Consider the following 15,403-nt stretch of genomic DNA (forward strand, 5'->3'; position numbering starts at 1 on the left):
ATTGCCCACTAGCCCGCCCTTGCATCCCTACCAGTAGATAACCCAAGTCATGAAGCTTGACGCCCAAGCAACCATGGTGGGTATGTTTGATTGTTGACAGAGCCATGAGACAGGCAGTGTACCTTGGTCACACTCAATCAGCTGCTCCAAATCCGACCTTAAGGAGCACACAAGGATTGTGGGCAAGGAAAAATCTGAACGTCGACTATGTAGACGGGGTGCCAGAGGTATTTTGGCGTACCTACACGTGAAATCACCGTGTTGGTTGAATTGAAAACCTTTGTATTTGACATGACGTCAAGAGGGGCGCGGACCGAAGGGCTTTGACTAGGCGTCATGGTGAAGAGTGGGATTGTGGTCAAATTTGAGATGAAACACGAATGCCATTCCATAAGAAAAATGCACCTTCTTATGACGAGGGTACAACTACACTTATTATTAATTACTATTGGATTGGAGTAAAGAATGACACTTTTTTTCCTTTTTTCTGCCACATAAACACACTTTCTTTTCTTTCTTTTTTGCCAAAATGATATACCTTTTGATAAAGAAAACATTTCTAAGTAGCTTCTATACCGTCGGGGTAGAGTACAATATTGTTTTTTAGGAAAAGTCATCATAGCAGAAGTAATTACTTGGATTTGTTTTTGGGAAAGTCAAAAGAAGTGTCGCAAGATCGTTTTTCTCTCCTCCCTGGCGGCTGGAACCCGCCAGGAGAAGCCATCTTTCAGCGTCGTCCTCCGGCGGCTCCCCTCCGCTGGCGACCTCGGTCGTCGGTGGTGAGGGGGGTCGCCGGATCCACGCGCGTGGATCGTTTTTACTCTCTTGTAGTCTAGGTTTTTAGGTTGTTCATTGTCTTGACTTCGGCGGCGACGATGACGGCGCTGAATAAAGATTATTCGTATCCTTCCCTGACGAGGCCATCGGTCCTATCGTTGGGGATGGATTTGGAAACCGGTCTGTTCAAGCAAAGATGGCGTGGCGACGGCGGCATCCTCGTGGTGGACCTGTGTCCTTGGGCTCCGTCGTTGCGACGGCATTTTCTCCAGCGTCGGCGTGGAGCTTGGGAGGTGGTCCAGGAGCGGATGCAGATTGTGGTCTGCATCGACAACATCTGAAAGGCGGAACGTGTGCGGAGTTCGTGGTTCGTGGATGGCAGATATGGTTTCCTCCTTCGGCGTCTTAGTCGTGGTGGGGTGCCAGATCTGGAGTTCGATGGTGTGTCCGGGGTATTGCCCCGGTCTGATTCGTTCAACGGCAATGGCTTCACTTTTGGTGAGCCACCTTGGAGGTCCGCAAAGCTGTATATCAGTGATGGAGCCGCGTCGAGCTCGGGTGAGGAGGTGATCCGTCATTCTTTTCTTCGGTGGCTGCTGTGGTGGTGCCGGAGGCAGGTGACGGGTGTTGGTGTCAAGCTCAGAGATGTTCTATTATCTTTTCAGTTTTGTCATGTCGGTCCTTACGTGACTTGTACTTTGTTCTTTAGGATATGAATAAGACATGTATTACCATGCAAAAAAAGTAATTACTTGGATAGACTACTTGGATAAAACAGTCACATCATCCGTGTGGATAAAACAGTCACATCATCCGTGTGTTCAACAACACGAGAAATTGAGAGGATCAACTTGCCTTTTCTTCTCTTTCACCAAATACTCGGTATTGTTTGGGGAATAGATTTTGGGTCCTTTCATTTCTGTGGGTAAGAAGTTGTATATTTTGGGGAAAAAACTTTGTGAGAAAATCATTGTGGTTGTCTGTGTAAGCGGTGAACATCATTAGAAAAAAAAATTAGTGTGTGAACATCATTAGATTGAATGGCACCGACACCTGAACTGAAGTATACCTACGCTTTTGAACTGGAGTAAACAAACACACACACAAAAAAACACAACTACTCATATAAATAGCGTGTATTGAGACGAGCCTGGACGTCTCTCTCCCTCTCCCGTCCAAAGAAGAGGGGCGACTTTTTACATCTCCCGGCCAATCCACCTCTACGCCGCAGTTGCGCCGGATCCCTCGTCCTCCGTCTGCCGCTCCGACGGCGGGAGGGCGGGGGGTCCTCATCTCGCGGCTGTAATTAGTGTAGGGTCTGTAGGGTTACCGGCCGGCGGCGATGAGGAGGTGGTGGAGTCGCCAGTGTGGTTTTTGTTGCAGGTGCGCGTCCCCTTCGACTCCGGCGCTCGGTGGAGCTCCGTGGTGGTGTGCCTGCTTCCCCAGCACTCGCGAATCGACGGATTCGTGTTGTGCTTCCTTCCCCAGTCAGATCCCGCGGGGCGGCGGATCTCGGATGTGAAGATCTCGAGGTTGACGACATGGTGGTTCGCAGCGGAGCCGATGTTCCTGGGCGTTACCTCTCTGGAGGCGGTGAGTGAGGACTTCCCGGTTGCCATGGGGATGCTTTCGTCGATCCAAGGCGCATGGACGAGCATAGGCGGCGGCGCGTCTTCCTCTCGTTCGGGATGCCGGCGATGCTGGAGCTCAGAAGGACTCCTTTGTATTATCTACTGTTTTCTAGGCTTTTCTGTAAGATCGAACTATCTATGAAATAGTTATCTTCTCGTAAAAACAACTACTCATACAAATATTTTTCTAACAAAGCAAGACAACATACCATCGCTAAAAGGATTATTTGCAAGAGAATAATATAGAAACGTTGCAGGAGGGAACTATTACATGACACATCACAAAACGATATACGAATACTTCATATTTCGATGGCAGCATGTGATACTGTCAGTACAAAAGACCGTTCCAGGAATATATTTATTTGTATGCACTTTTTAATGCCTTTTTTAGGGTAACACTTTTAATGCTTCTGGAGGATTCCTCTAAAAGAGAGGCTACAAAAACACCATAAAAGATACCCCTCCATCCCAGAATATAAGAACGTTTTTGACACTATGCTAGTGTTAAAAATGTCCTTATATTTTGGGACGGAGGGAGTACCATCCATTTGAAGGTTGACACCAATGGAAAAGAAGAACAAAAAGGCATGAGCTACGTCCTTATGTTGTTGAAAAAATAAGATTCCAAAAAACTGAACATGGTATCTCCCTGATGAGACCAAGTTCATGATAATTTTTGAACTTATACCTTGCTGCAAGGTAGTCTTCCATGTCGTAGTCAGATCTTCTTTCAGCAAGTGAAATCCATGTGTTACTTTGTTTCTTCTTTTCAAAAAAGGCTTTCTCTCTGCTTTATAAATAAAGCAACCACCACGCCCAAACAACAAGGCTAAGTGCAACATAGGGAATAGACTAGTCTGCCGGGGCATCAGCACAAACATGCCCAAACAAGCATAAAAGAAATAATCCATGTGTCACTAGTAGAAAACTGGGCTTTGGTCACAGGGCAATATTCACATTAGTCCCGGTTCAGTCACGAACCGGAACTAATGTGAGCATTGGTCCCGGTTCGTGCGGCCAGGGGCCTGCCGGGCCTCGTGGGGGCATTGGTCCCGGTTCGTCCGGACCCTTTGGTCCCGGTTGGTGGGACAAACCGGGACCAATGGGCCACGCTCCTGGCCCACCACCCTTTAGTCTCGGTTCATACCACAAACCGGGACTAAAGGGCTGGTCCTAGTTGCGGCCAGTGTTTAGTCCCACCTCGCCAACCGAAGGGCGCTCACACCAGTTTATAATCCCGTCCCTCTCTGCCTTGTTGAGCTCCTCTCAAAGTGAAAATAGATGCCCTTATACAGGGAATTTGACCTAAATTCGCAGTAAATTTCTTTGAATTTCATAGAAATTTATTATGAATTTAGGTTGAATTTTCTCTATAGGCGCATCTATGTTCATTTTTTTATAGTAAATAAAAATAAATAAACCTTAATAAAATAAAATAAAATAACCTATAGTAACTAAAATAAATAAACCTCGTCGATCCCCCGCGCCGATCTCGTCGCCAGCACCACCGTGGTGAGCCTCTTGTTCTTATCTTCTTTCTGAAAGGAAAAAATTCTTACTTTAGATAGTTACTTGTCTAATTTTGTTACTTTTATTATTCCTTCTTATTACATAGTGCGATGGTTTTGGTATCCGCCCCCGTCGGCCCTCGTCCTGTCTATGATTCGGATGTGGTATATATTATCTTTTTATAACTATTTGGTTCATTTATTGTTTATGACAAATATACCGACCAACGTGACATAGATTTTATATATCTAGGAGGTGGTTGAACCGGAAATTCTAACCGACCCTATTGTCGAGAGGTTAAATTTAGTTGAAGAAGAAAACAATTACTTGAAGGAAAAAATAAAAAAAATTGAGGACGAGAAGATGATATTGGAGTTGCATGTTGCGGATGTCGTCGATGATCACAAGATCAAGATGGATGCAATGCGCTTGAAGATTAGAAAGATTAGAAAATATGCCATTCATACCGAGGCTTGATATCGTTATGCCGTTGGATCAATTGTTACCTTGGTTGCGATTATGATCGCATTTGTTTTCGCATTGAAATGTTTTACATAGTTTCAATGTATGGTTTAATTAATTAGATGCTCTGGAGAGCTATATATATGTTGTTAGATGAGAACTATGTATGTACTTTGATTTTAATGTGATGATGAACTTCTATTAATTTGGTCACTTAATTATCTATTCATGATGTTCTGTAATGGTTTTTGACACACTTAATTATATATAATGCACGCAGATGAACCGACAATGGATGTACGGTGACAGACACACCTCCGAGTACATTAAGGGTGTGCATGATTTTCTCGAAGTGGCTGAGGCAAACAAGCAGAATGGTTTTATGTGTTGTCCATGCCCTATATGTGGGAATACGAAGTCTTACTCTGACCGAAAAATCCTTCACACCCACCTGCTTTACAAGGGTTTCATGCCACACTATAATGTTTGGACGAGGCACGGAGAAATAGGGGTTATGACGGAAGACGGCAAAGAAGAAGAGGACGATGGCAACTATGTGCCCCCTGAATACGGTGATGCTGCAACGGGGGAAGCTGCTGAAGATCAAGAGGAACCAGACGATGTGCCCAATGATGCTGCAAGGGGGGAAGCTGCTGAAGATCAAGAGGAACCAGTGCCCGATGATGATGATCTCCGCCGGGTCATTGTCGATGCAAGGACGCAATGCGAAAGTCAAAAGGAGAAGCTGAAGTTCGATCGCATGTTAGAGGATCACAAAAAAGGGTTGTACCCCAATTGCGAAGATGGCAACACAAAGCTCGGTACCGTACTGGAATTGCTGCAGTGGAAGGCAGAGAATGCTGTGCCTGACAAAGGATTTGAGAAGCTATTGAAAATATTGAAGAAGAAGCTTCCAAAGGATAACGAATTGCCCGACGGTACATACGCAGCAAAGAAGGTCGTATGCCCTCTAGGATTGGAGGTGCAGAAGATACATGCATGCCCTAATGACTGCATCCTCTACCGCAGTGCGTACAAGGATCTGGACGCATGCCCGGTATGCGGTGCATTGCGGTATAAGATCAGACGAGATGACCCTGGTGATGTTGACGGCCAGCCCCCCAGAAAGAGGGTTCCTGCGAAGGTGATGTGGTATGCTCCTATAATACCACGGTTGAAACGTCTGTTCAGAAACGAAGAGCATGCCAAGTTGATGCGATGGCACAGTGAGGACCGTAAGAAAGACGGGAAGTTGAGAGCACCCGCTGACGGGTCGTAGTGGAGAAAAATCGAGAGAAAGTACTGGGCTGAGTTTGCAGCTGACCCAAGGAACGTATGGTTTGGTTTAAGCGCGGATGGCATTAATCCTTTCGGGGAGCAGAGCAGCAATCACAACACCTGGCCCGTGACTCTATGTATGTATAACCTTCCTCCTTGGATGTGCATGAAGCGGAAGTTCATTATGATGCCAGTTCTCATCCAAGGCCCTAAGCAACCCGGCAACGACATTGATGTGTACCTAAGGCCATTAGTTGAAGAACTTTTACAGCTGTGGAATGGAAACGGTGTACGTACGTGGGATGAGCACAAACAGGAGGAATTTAACCTGCACGCGTTGCTGTTTGTAACCATCAACGATTGGCCCACTCTCAGTAACCTTTCAGGACAGACAAACAAGGGATACCACGCATGCACGCACTGTTTAGATGACACTGAAAGTATATACCTGGACAAATGCAGGAAGAATGTGTACCTGGGCCATCATCGATTTCTTCCGACCAACCATCAATGTCGAAAGAAAGGCAAGCATTTCAAAGGCGAGGCAGATCACCGGAAGAAGCCCGCCATGCGTACCGGTGATCACGTACTTGCTATGGTCAATGATTTACACGTAATCTTTGGAAAGGGTCCCGGCGGACTAGCTGTTCCGAATGACGCTGAGGGACACGCACCCATGTGGGAGAAGAAATCTATATTTTGGGACCTACCCTACTGGAAAGAGCTAGAGGTCCGCTCTTCAATCGACGTGATGCACGTGACGAAGGGCATGCCTCTGAAGCAGTATGAAGGTCCTGCCAGCTACGCTCTTACGAAAGAAGAGAAAGAAATCTTCTTTGAATGCCTGCTCAGTATGAAGGTACCGACTGGCTTCTCGTCGAATATAAAGGGAATAATAAATATGCCAAAGAAAAAGTTCCAGAACCTAAAGTCTCATGACTGCCACGTGATTATGACGCAACTGCTTCCGGTTGCATTGAGGGGGCTTCTACCGGAAAACGTCCGATTAGCCATTGTGAAGCTATGTGCATTCGTCAATGCAATCTCTCAGAAGGTGATCGATCCAGAAATCATACCAAGGCTAAAGAGTGATGTGGCGCAATGTCTTGTCAGTTTCGAGCTGGTGTTCCCACCATCCTTCTTCAATATCATGACGCACGTCCTAGTTCATCTAGTCGACGAGATTGTCATTCTGGGGCCCGTATTTCTACACAATATGTTCCCCTTTGAGAGGTTCAAGGGAGTACTAAAGAAATATGTCCGTAACCGCGCTAGGCCAGAAGGAAGCATCTCCATGGGCCATCAAACAGAGGATGTCATTGGGTTTTGTGTTGACTTCATTCCTGGCCTTAAGAAGATAGGTCTCCCTAAATCGCGGTATGAGGGGAGACTGACTGGAAAAGGCACGCTTGGAGGGGACTCAATAATATGCAGGGACGGATATTCTTGGTCTCAAGCACACTACACAGTTCTACAGAACTCTACCTTGGTGACCCCGTATGTCGATGAACACAAGAACAGTCTGCGCTCCAAACACCCGGAGCAGTGTGACGACTGGATTACATGTGAACACATCAGGACTTTCAGCAGTTGGTTGGAAACACGTCTCAGAGGTGACACCACTGTTTGTGATGAGTTGTACTCGTTGTCCAGGGGACCATCTTCGACTGTATTGACTTACAAAGGATACGAGATAAATGTGAATACATTTTACACGATCGCCCAAGATCAAAAGAGCACCAACCAAAACAGCGGTGTCCGCTTTGATGCAGCAACCGAGAGGGGAAAGGACACGTATTATGGTTACATAATGGACATATGGGAACTTGACTACGGACATGATTTTAAGGTCCCTTTGTTTAAGTGCAAATGGGTCAATCTGTCAGGAGGCGGGGTACAGGTAGACCCACAGTACGGAATGACAACAGTGGATCTGAACAATCTTGGGTACACTGACGAACCATTCGTCCTAGCCAATGATGTGGCACAGGTTATCTATGTGAAGGACATGTCTACCAGACCGAGAAAAAGAAAAGATAAGGAAGCGAATACATCATACGATGAGCCGAAGCGCCACATAGTTCTTTCAGGAAAAAGGGACATTGTAGGAGTGGAGGGCAAGACAGACATGTCTGAAGATTATGAAAAGTTTCATGAAATTCCTCCCTTCAAAGTCAAGGCTGACCCAAGCATCCTGATAAACGATGAAGATTATCCATGGTTACGGCGCAATAAGCAAATGACACAAGCGAAGAAAAAGTGAAGACTTTCTCCCGCAACTATTATGATGATACCATGCCAACTTTGTAACAGACGAGTATGATACCATTATCCGTTTTGTACACGAAGTGCATCTAGTTTTTGCCGTAACCCTCTCAACTTTCTTGCACATGCTATGTGGATGAAATGATGATACCATGCCAACTTTCAACCTTTTCAGAGTTCATTTGAAATGCTTTTCAATTTTAGGGTCTTATAGCTCAAAATAATTAGTAAATGCATGAAAAATAACATGCCAAAAATTAAAAATTATGCCACCTACCGGGCCACAACGGCCTGAATACGATTAGAAACCCATCCATGGGCCAGGATTTAGGCCCGCAGAAGGCCCAGTAGGCCCACAGGCATGTACAGAGAGGTTAGGCCCGTAAGCCTGCTTTAGAGAGGAGCTCGACAGCTCAAGCGCACCGCACCTTATAAACAGGTGCGGCTCTCTCTCAGCTAGCGAGGTGGGACTAAACTCCCACCACCACGCCGCTGTGCAAGGCCATTGGTCCCGGTTGGTGGCACGAACCGGGACCAATTCCAGCCTTTGGTCCCGGTTGGTGTCACGAACCGATACTAATGAGGCTGTGGCCCCACGAGCACCTTTAGTACCGGTTCGTGGCACGAACCGGTACTAGAGTTTCTTACTAAGCAGTTTTTTAGTCCCACCTCGCTAGCTGAGAGGCACTAGGAGCGGTTTATAAGCCCTGAGTGCAGAGACGATGAAGAAGAGGCGCAATGCTCACGTTGCTTAGCTTCAAGCCTTGAGGAATAAGGTAGACTGCATGGAGCTATGTGCAATGCAGTCTACACTATTCCGAAAGGCTTGAAGCAAATCAACGAGCATTGCGCCTCTTTTTTATTTTTAATAACTTATCACAACTCCGGACTTCTTGTGTTCCGACAAAATAAAATAAACTTTAATAAAATTTATGAAACTAAAATTAACAAAGTATTTTCTGTTCAAAACATTATAAGAAACCTCTAGTATTATTGAAACTAAAATCATATAAAATTGATGCAACTAAAATTATCGAAGTATTTTCTGTTCAAAATCATTAAAAGCAAAAGGAATTTTCATAAAGAACTTTTTTTGATAGAAACTTTAATAGCAAAAAGAATTATCATAAAGTAAAATAAATAAGTAATTAGAAACAAAATAAAATAAAATAAATAAGTTTTTTGTTGTAAGTAGAAACAAAACAAAATAAATAAAGCAAAAAAGAAAACAAAAAAACTAAATACAGCAAAAAGAATTTTCATAAAGAACTTTTTTTGATAGAAACTTTAATAGCAAAAAGAATTATCATAAAGTAAAATAAATAACTAATTAGAAACAAAATAAAATAAAATAAATAAGTTTTTTGTTGTAAGTAGAAACAAAACAAAATAAATAAAGCAAAAAAGAAAACAAAAAAACTAAATACAACAAAAAGAATTTTCATAAAGAACTTTTTTTGATAGAAACTTTAATAGCAAAAAGAATTATCATAAAGTAAAATAAATAAGTAATTAGAAACAAAATAAAATAAAATAAATAAGTTTTTTGTTGTAAGTAGAAACAAAACAAAATAAATAAAGCAAAAAAGAAAACAAAAAAACTAAATACAGCAAAAAAAAATGTTGGGGCGCTGCCCGCTGGGCCCTCCAACCCTCGGGTTTGCAAATACAGGCCCAGAAGGGCTAGAGGGCTCAACGGGCAGCGCGCCAAAGTTAGGCCCAGAAGCCTGCTATAGAGAGGAGTTCGAGACAGCAGCCGCAGCGGGGCTTATAAACCACTCCGAGCCCCTCTCAACTAGCGAGGTGGGACTAAACTTTTGGCCGCGACGCGGGCAGCAAGAGGCCTTTGGTCCCGGTTGGTGCCACCAACCGGGACTAAAGGAAGCAAACACTTAGGAAATTTTTCAGAGTTCATCTGCAGTTTGCCCCGACGACGCCGACGCCGCCGCCGCCCCGACACCGCCAGGCTGCCCCGACGCCGCCCGCCGCCCCCGACGTCGCCGTCGCCCGTGCCCGTCGTCGCCGTCGCCGTTGCCCGCGCCCTCGCCGTCAGCCGCGCCCCTGCCCCGACGCGCGCCGCCCCGGCCCCGTCGTCGCCATCGCCCTGCCCCGCCCTTCGCCGCCGACGCCTCTGCCTCTGCCCCTGCCCCGACCACGCCGCCGTCGCCTCTGCCCCTGCCCCGACGCGCCGCCGTCGCCTTGGTCAGGGCCGGCACTGCCCCCTTCCTCCCTGTCTTTTTATTGCATTTTTATAAAAATGTATATATGTATGTTCATGTATATATGTTCTCTGTGTATATATGTTCTCTGTGTATATGTTCATGTATATATGCAAAAGATAGATTTTTAGAAAAGTTAGGATTTTTTTCTGTTCATAGATTTTTTTGGTGATATTAATTATTGTAGAATATGCAAATGTTTGTATATTCATATGAACAATGCATTAGGCAAAACCTTTACTTTTTTCGAAATTTTCTATTTGAACCTTTTTTTATGAATGAGAGGAAAAAGGAAAATAAGAAGAGGAAGAAAGGAGAAGAAGAGGAGAGGAAGAAGAGGAGAAATAAATAAGAAGAGGAAAAAGGAAGAAAAAGAAGAGGAGAAGAAGAAAGGAATAGAAGAGAAGAAGAAAAAATATAAAAAATTCTATTTTTTCTTCTTCTCTCCTCTATTCCTTTCTTCTTCTCCTCTTTTTGTGTCTTCTTTTTTTTCTTCGATCTTCTCCTCTATTCCTTTTCTTCTTCTCCTCTTTTTGTTTCTTCTTCGTTTTCTTATGTTTTATCGGGTCTGTCGTCGTCGATATACCCCTCTCCCGATAACTTCAACACGAGGGGGGGTCGATATACCCCCTCCCCGATAATATTATTTTCCCATGTACGTTCATTGTCGTTGTCGATATAACCCCCTCCCGATAACTTCAACACGTGGGGGGGGGGGGCGGTCGATATACCCCCTCCCCAATAACATTATTTTCCCATGTATGTATGTCGTCGTTGTCGATATATATAACTCCCTCCCAGATAACTTCGACATGATGGACGGTCGATATTTATACCCCCTCTCGACCGTGATAACTTATACCACGGGAGCACCCCCCGGCCCTCTCGCTCGACCAAAACTCTCGAGGACACCCAAACCGTAGAAAAAAAACGATGTCGGTCTCCTACCCCCTCTCGCCGCGCCCCTACCCTTGAAGCGTTGCCGAGGCCACCCCAAACCCGGAATAAGCTAGGTCTATGTTTGCACTAACCACCTGCTGTCATGTTTGTGTAATAATTACCATGTTGTAATATTTGCAGAAACAATGGAGCACGGACGAGACGAGCAAGCAGAAGAGGTGTTGGGGGACATAATCTTAGCCGGAGGTGATATCTTGTCGTATCTTAACGACAATGATGGTCTGGAAGAACAGGGTGAAGAAGCAGGCTACGGTGATCGAAGAGTGGAGGAGGAAAGACATGATTATGATGGCTCCGGTGACCCAATGTTGGTGCAAGAAGGAGCCCGTGGTGACGGCTCCGGTGACCGAACAGAGTCCGGCCAGGTAAATATATTAGTTAAGCCTGTACTGACTGTTGGAAATATGCCCTAGAGGCAATAATAAATGGTTATTATTATATTTCTTTGTTCATGGTAATTGTCTATTGTTCATGCTATAATTGTATTGTCCGGAAATCGTAATACATGTGTGAATACATAGACCACAACGTGTCCCTAGTAAGCCTCTAGTTGACTAGCTCGTTGATCAACAGATAGTCATGGTTTCCTGACTATGGACATTGGATGTCATTGATAACGGGATCACATCATTAGGAGAATGATGTGATGGACAAGACCCAATCCTAAGCATAGCATAAAAGATCGTGTAGTTTCGTTTGCTAGAGCTTTTCCAATGTCAAGTATCTTTTCCTTAGACCATGAGATCGTGCAACTCCCGGATACCGTAGGAGTGCTTTGGGTGTGCCAAACGTCACAACGTAACTGGGTGACTATAAAGGTGCACTATGGGTATCTCTGAAAGTGTCTGTTGGGTTGGCACGGATCGAGACTGGGATTTGTCACTCCGTGTGACGGAGAGGTATCTCTGGGCCCACTCGGTAATGCATCATCATAATGAGCTCAATGTGACTAAGGCGTTAGTCACGGGATCATGCATTGCGGTACGAGTAAAGAGACTTGCCGGTAACGAGATTGAACAAGGTATTGGGATACCGACGATCGAATCTCGGGCAAGTAACATACCGATTGACAAAGGGAATTGCATACGGATTGATTGAATCCTCGACACCGTGGTTCATCCGATGAGATCATCGTGGAACATGTGGGAGCCAACATGGGTATCCATATCCCGCTGTTGGTTATTGACCGGAGAGGCGTCTCGGTCATGTCTGCATGTCTCCCGAACCCGTAGGGTCTACACACTTAAGGTCCGGTGACGCTAGGGTTGTAGAGATATATGTATGCGGAAACCCGAAAGTTGTTCAGAGTCCCGGATGAGATCCCGGACGTCACGAGAGGTTCCGGAATGGTCCGGAGGTGAAGAATTATATATAGGAAGTCCAGTTTCGGCCACCGGGAAAGTTTCGGGGGTTACCGGTATTGTACCGGGACCACCGGAAGGGTCCCGGGGGTCCACCGGGTGGGGCCACCTATCCCGGAGGGCCCCGTGGGCTGAAAGTGGAAGGGAACCAGCCCCTAGTGGGCTGGGCGCCCCCCTTGGGCCTCCCCCCATGCGCCTAGGGTTGGGAACCCTAGGGGGGGGAGCTTCCCCCTTGCCTTGGGGGGCAAGGCAACCCCTTCCCCCCTTGGCCGCCGCCCCCCCCTTAGAGATCCCATCTCCCAGGGCTGGCGCACCCCCCCAGGGGCCTATATAAAGGGGGGGGGAGGGAGGGCAGCAACCTACAACCTTGGGCGCCTCCCTCCTCCCCTGCAACACCTCTCTCTCTCTCGCAGAAGCTTGGCGAAGCCCTGCCGGAGAACCGCTACATCCACCACCACGCCGTCGTGCTGCTGGATCTCCATCAACCTCTCCTTCCCCCTTGCTGGATCAAGAAGGAGGAGACGTCGCTGCACCGTACGTGTGTTGAACGCGGAGGTGCCGTCCGTTCGGCACTCGGTCATCGGTGATTTGGATCACGGCGAGTACGACTCCGTCATCCACGTTCATTGGAACGCTTCCGCTCGCGATCTACAAGGGTATGTAGATGCACTCCTTTCCCCTCGTTGCTAGTAGACTCCATAGATGCATCTTGGTGAGCGTAGGAAAATTTTAAATTATGCTACGATTCCCAACAGTGGCATCATGAGCCAGGCCTATGCGTAGTTACTATGCACGAGTAGAACACAAAGCAGTTGTGGGCGTTGAGTTTGCCAATTCTTCTTGCCGCTACTAGTCGTTTCTTGTTTCGGCGGCATTGTAGGATGAAGCGGCCCGGACCGACCTTACACGTACACTTACGTGAGACTGGTTCCACCGACTGACATGCACTAGTTGCATAAGGTGGCTAGCGGGTGTCTGTCTCTCCTACTTTAGTCGGAACGGATTCGATGAAAAGGGTCCTTATGAAGGGTAAATAGAAATTGGCAAATCACGTTGTGGTCATACGTAGGTAAGAAAACGTTCTTGCTAGAAACCTACAAACCACGTAAAAACTTGCAACAACAATTAGAGGACGTCTAACTTGTTTTTGCAGCAAGTGCTATGTGATGTGATACGGCCAGAAGATGTGATGAATGATATATGTGATGTATGAGATTGATCATATTCTTGTAATAGGAATCACGACTTGCATGTCGATGAGTATGACAACCGGCAGGAGCCATAGGAGTTGTCTTTATTATTTTGCATGACCTGCGTGTCATTGAATAACGCCATGAATTTACTTTACTTTGTTGCTAAACGCGTTAGCCATACAAGTAGAAGTAATCGTTGGCGTGACGACTTCATGAAGACACAATGATGGAGATCATGATGATGGAGATCATGGTGTCATGCCGGTGACGAAGATGATCATGGTGCCCCGAAGATGGAGATCAAAGGAGCATAATGATATTGGCCATATCATGTCACTATTTGATTGCATGTGATGTTTATCATGTTTTTGCATCTTATTTGCTTAGAACGACGGTAGTAAGTAAGATGATCCCTTATAATAATTTCAAGAAAGTGTTCACCCTAACTGTGCACCGTTGCGAAGGTTCGTTGTTTCGAAGCACCACGTGATGATCGGGTGTGATAGATTCTAACGTTTGAATACAACGGGTGTTGACGAGCCTAGCATGTACAGACATGGCCTCGGAACACACGCAATACACTTAGGTTGACTTGACGAGCCTAGCATGTACAGACATGGCCTCGGAACACAGAGGACCGAAAGGTCGAGCATGAGTCGTATAGAAGATACGATCAACATGGAGATGTTCACCGATCTTGACTAGTCCGTCTCACGTGATGATCGAACACGGCCTAGTTGAATTCGGATCATGTTTCACTTAGATGACTAGAGGGATGTCTATCTGAGTGGGAGTTCATTAAAATTAAAAAATTTGATTAGATGAACTTAATTATCATGAACTTAGTCTAAAATCTTTACACTATGTCTTGTAGATCAAATGGCCAACGTTGTCCTCAATTTCAACGCGTTCCTAGAGAAAACCAAGCTGAAAGATGATGGCAGCAACTATACGGACTGGGTCCGGAACCTGAGGATCATCCTCATAGTAGCCAAGAAAGATTATGTCTTAGAAGCACCGCTAGGTGAAGCACCAATCCCTGAGAACCAAGACGTTATGAACGCTTGGCAGCAGCGTGCTGATGATTACTCCCTCGTTCAGTGCGGCATGCTTTACAGCTTAGAGCCGGGTCTCCAAAAGCGTTTTGAGAAACATGGAGCATATGAGATGTTCGAGGAGCTGAAACTGGTTTTTCAAGCTCATGCCCGGGTCGAGAGATATGATGTCTCCGACAAGTTCTTCAGCTGTAAAATGGAGGAGAATAGTTCTGTTAGTGAGCACATACTCAGAATGTCTGGGTTGCACAACCGCTTGTCTCAGCTGGGAGTTAATCTCCCGGATGACGCGGTCATTGACAGAATCCTCCAGTCGCTTCCACCAAGCTACAAGAGCTTTGTGATGAACTTCAATATGCAGGGGATGGAAAAGACCATTCCTGAGGTATATTCAATGTTGAAATCAGCTGAGGTAGAGATCAGAAAAGAACATCAAGTGTTGATGGTGAATAAAACCACTAAGTTCAAGAAGGGCAAGGGTAAGAAGAACTTCAAGAAGGACGGCAAGGGAGTTGCCACGCCCGGTAAACCAGTTACCGGGAAGAAGTCAAAGAATGGACCCAAGCCTGAGACTGAGTGCTTTTATTGCAAGGGAAGTGGTCACTGGAAGCGGAACTGCCCCAAATACTTAGCGGACAAGAAGAAGGCCGGCAACACCAAAGGTATATGTGATATACATGTAATTGATGT

The sequence above is a fragment of the Aegilops tauschii genome, chromosome 7 (assembly GCF_002575655.3).
Source record: "Aegilops tauschii subsp. strangulata cultivar AL8/78 chromosome 7, Aet v6.0, whole genome shotgun sequence".
NCBI classification, from domain to species: domain Eukaryota; kingdom Viridiplantae; phylum Streptophyta; class Magnoliopsida; order Poales; family Poaceae; genus Aegilops; species Aegilops tauschii.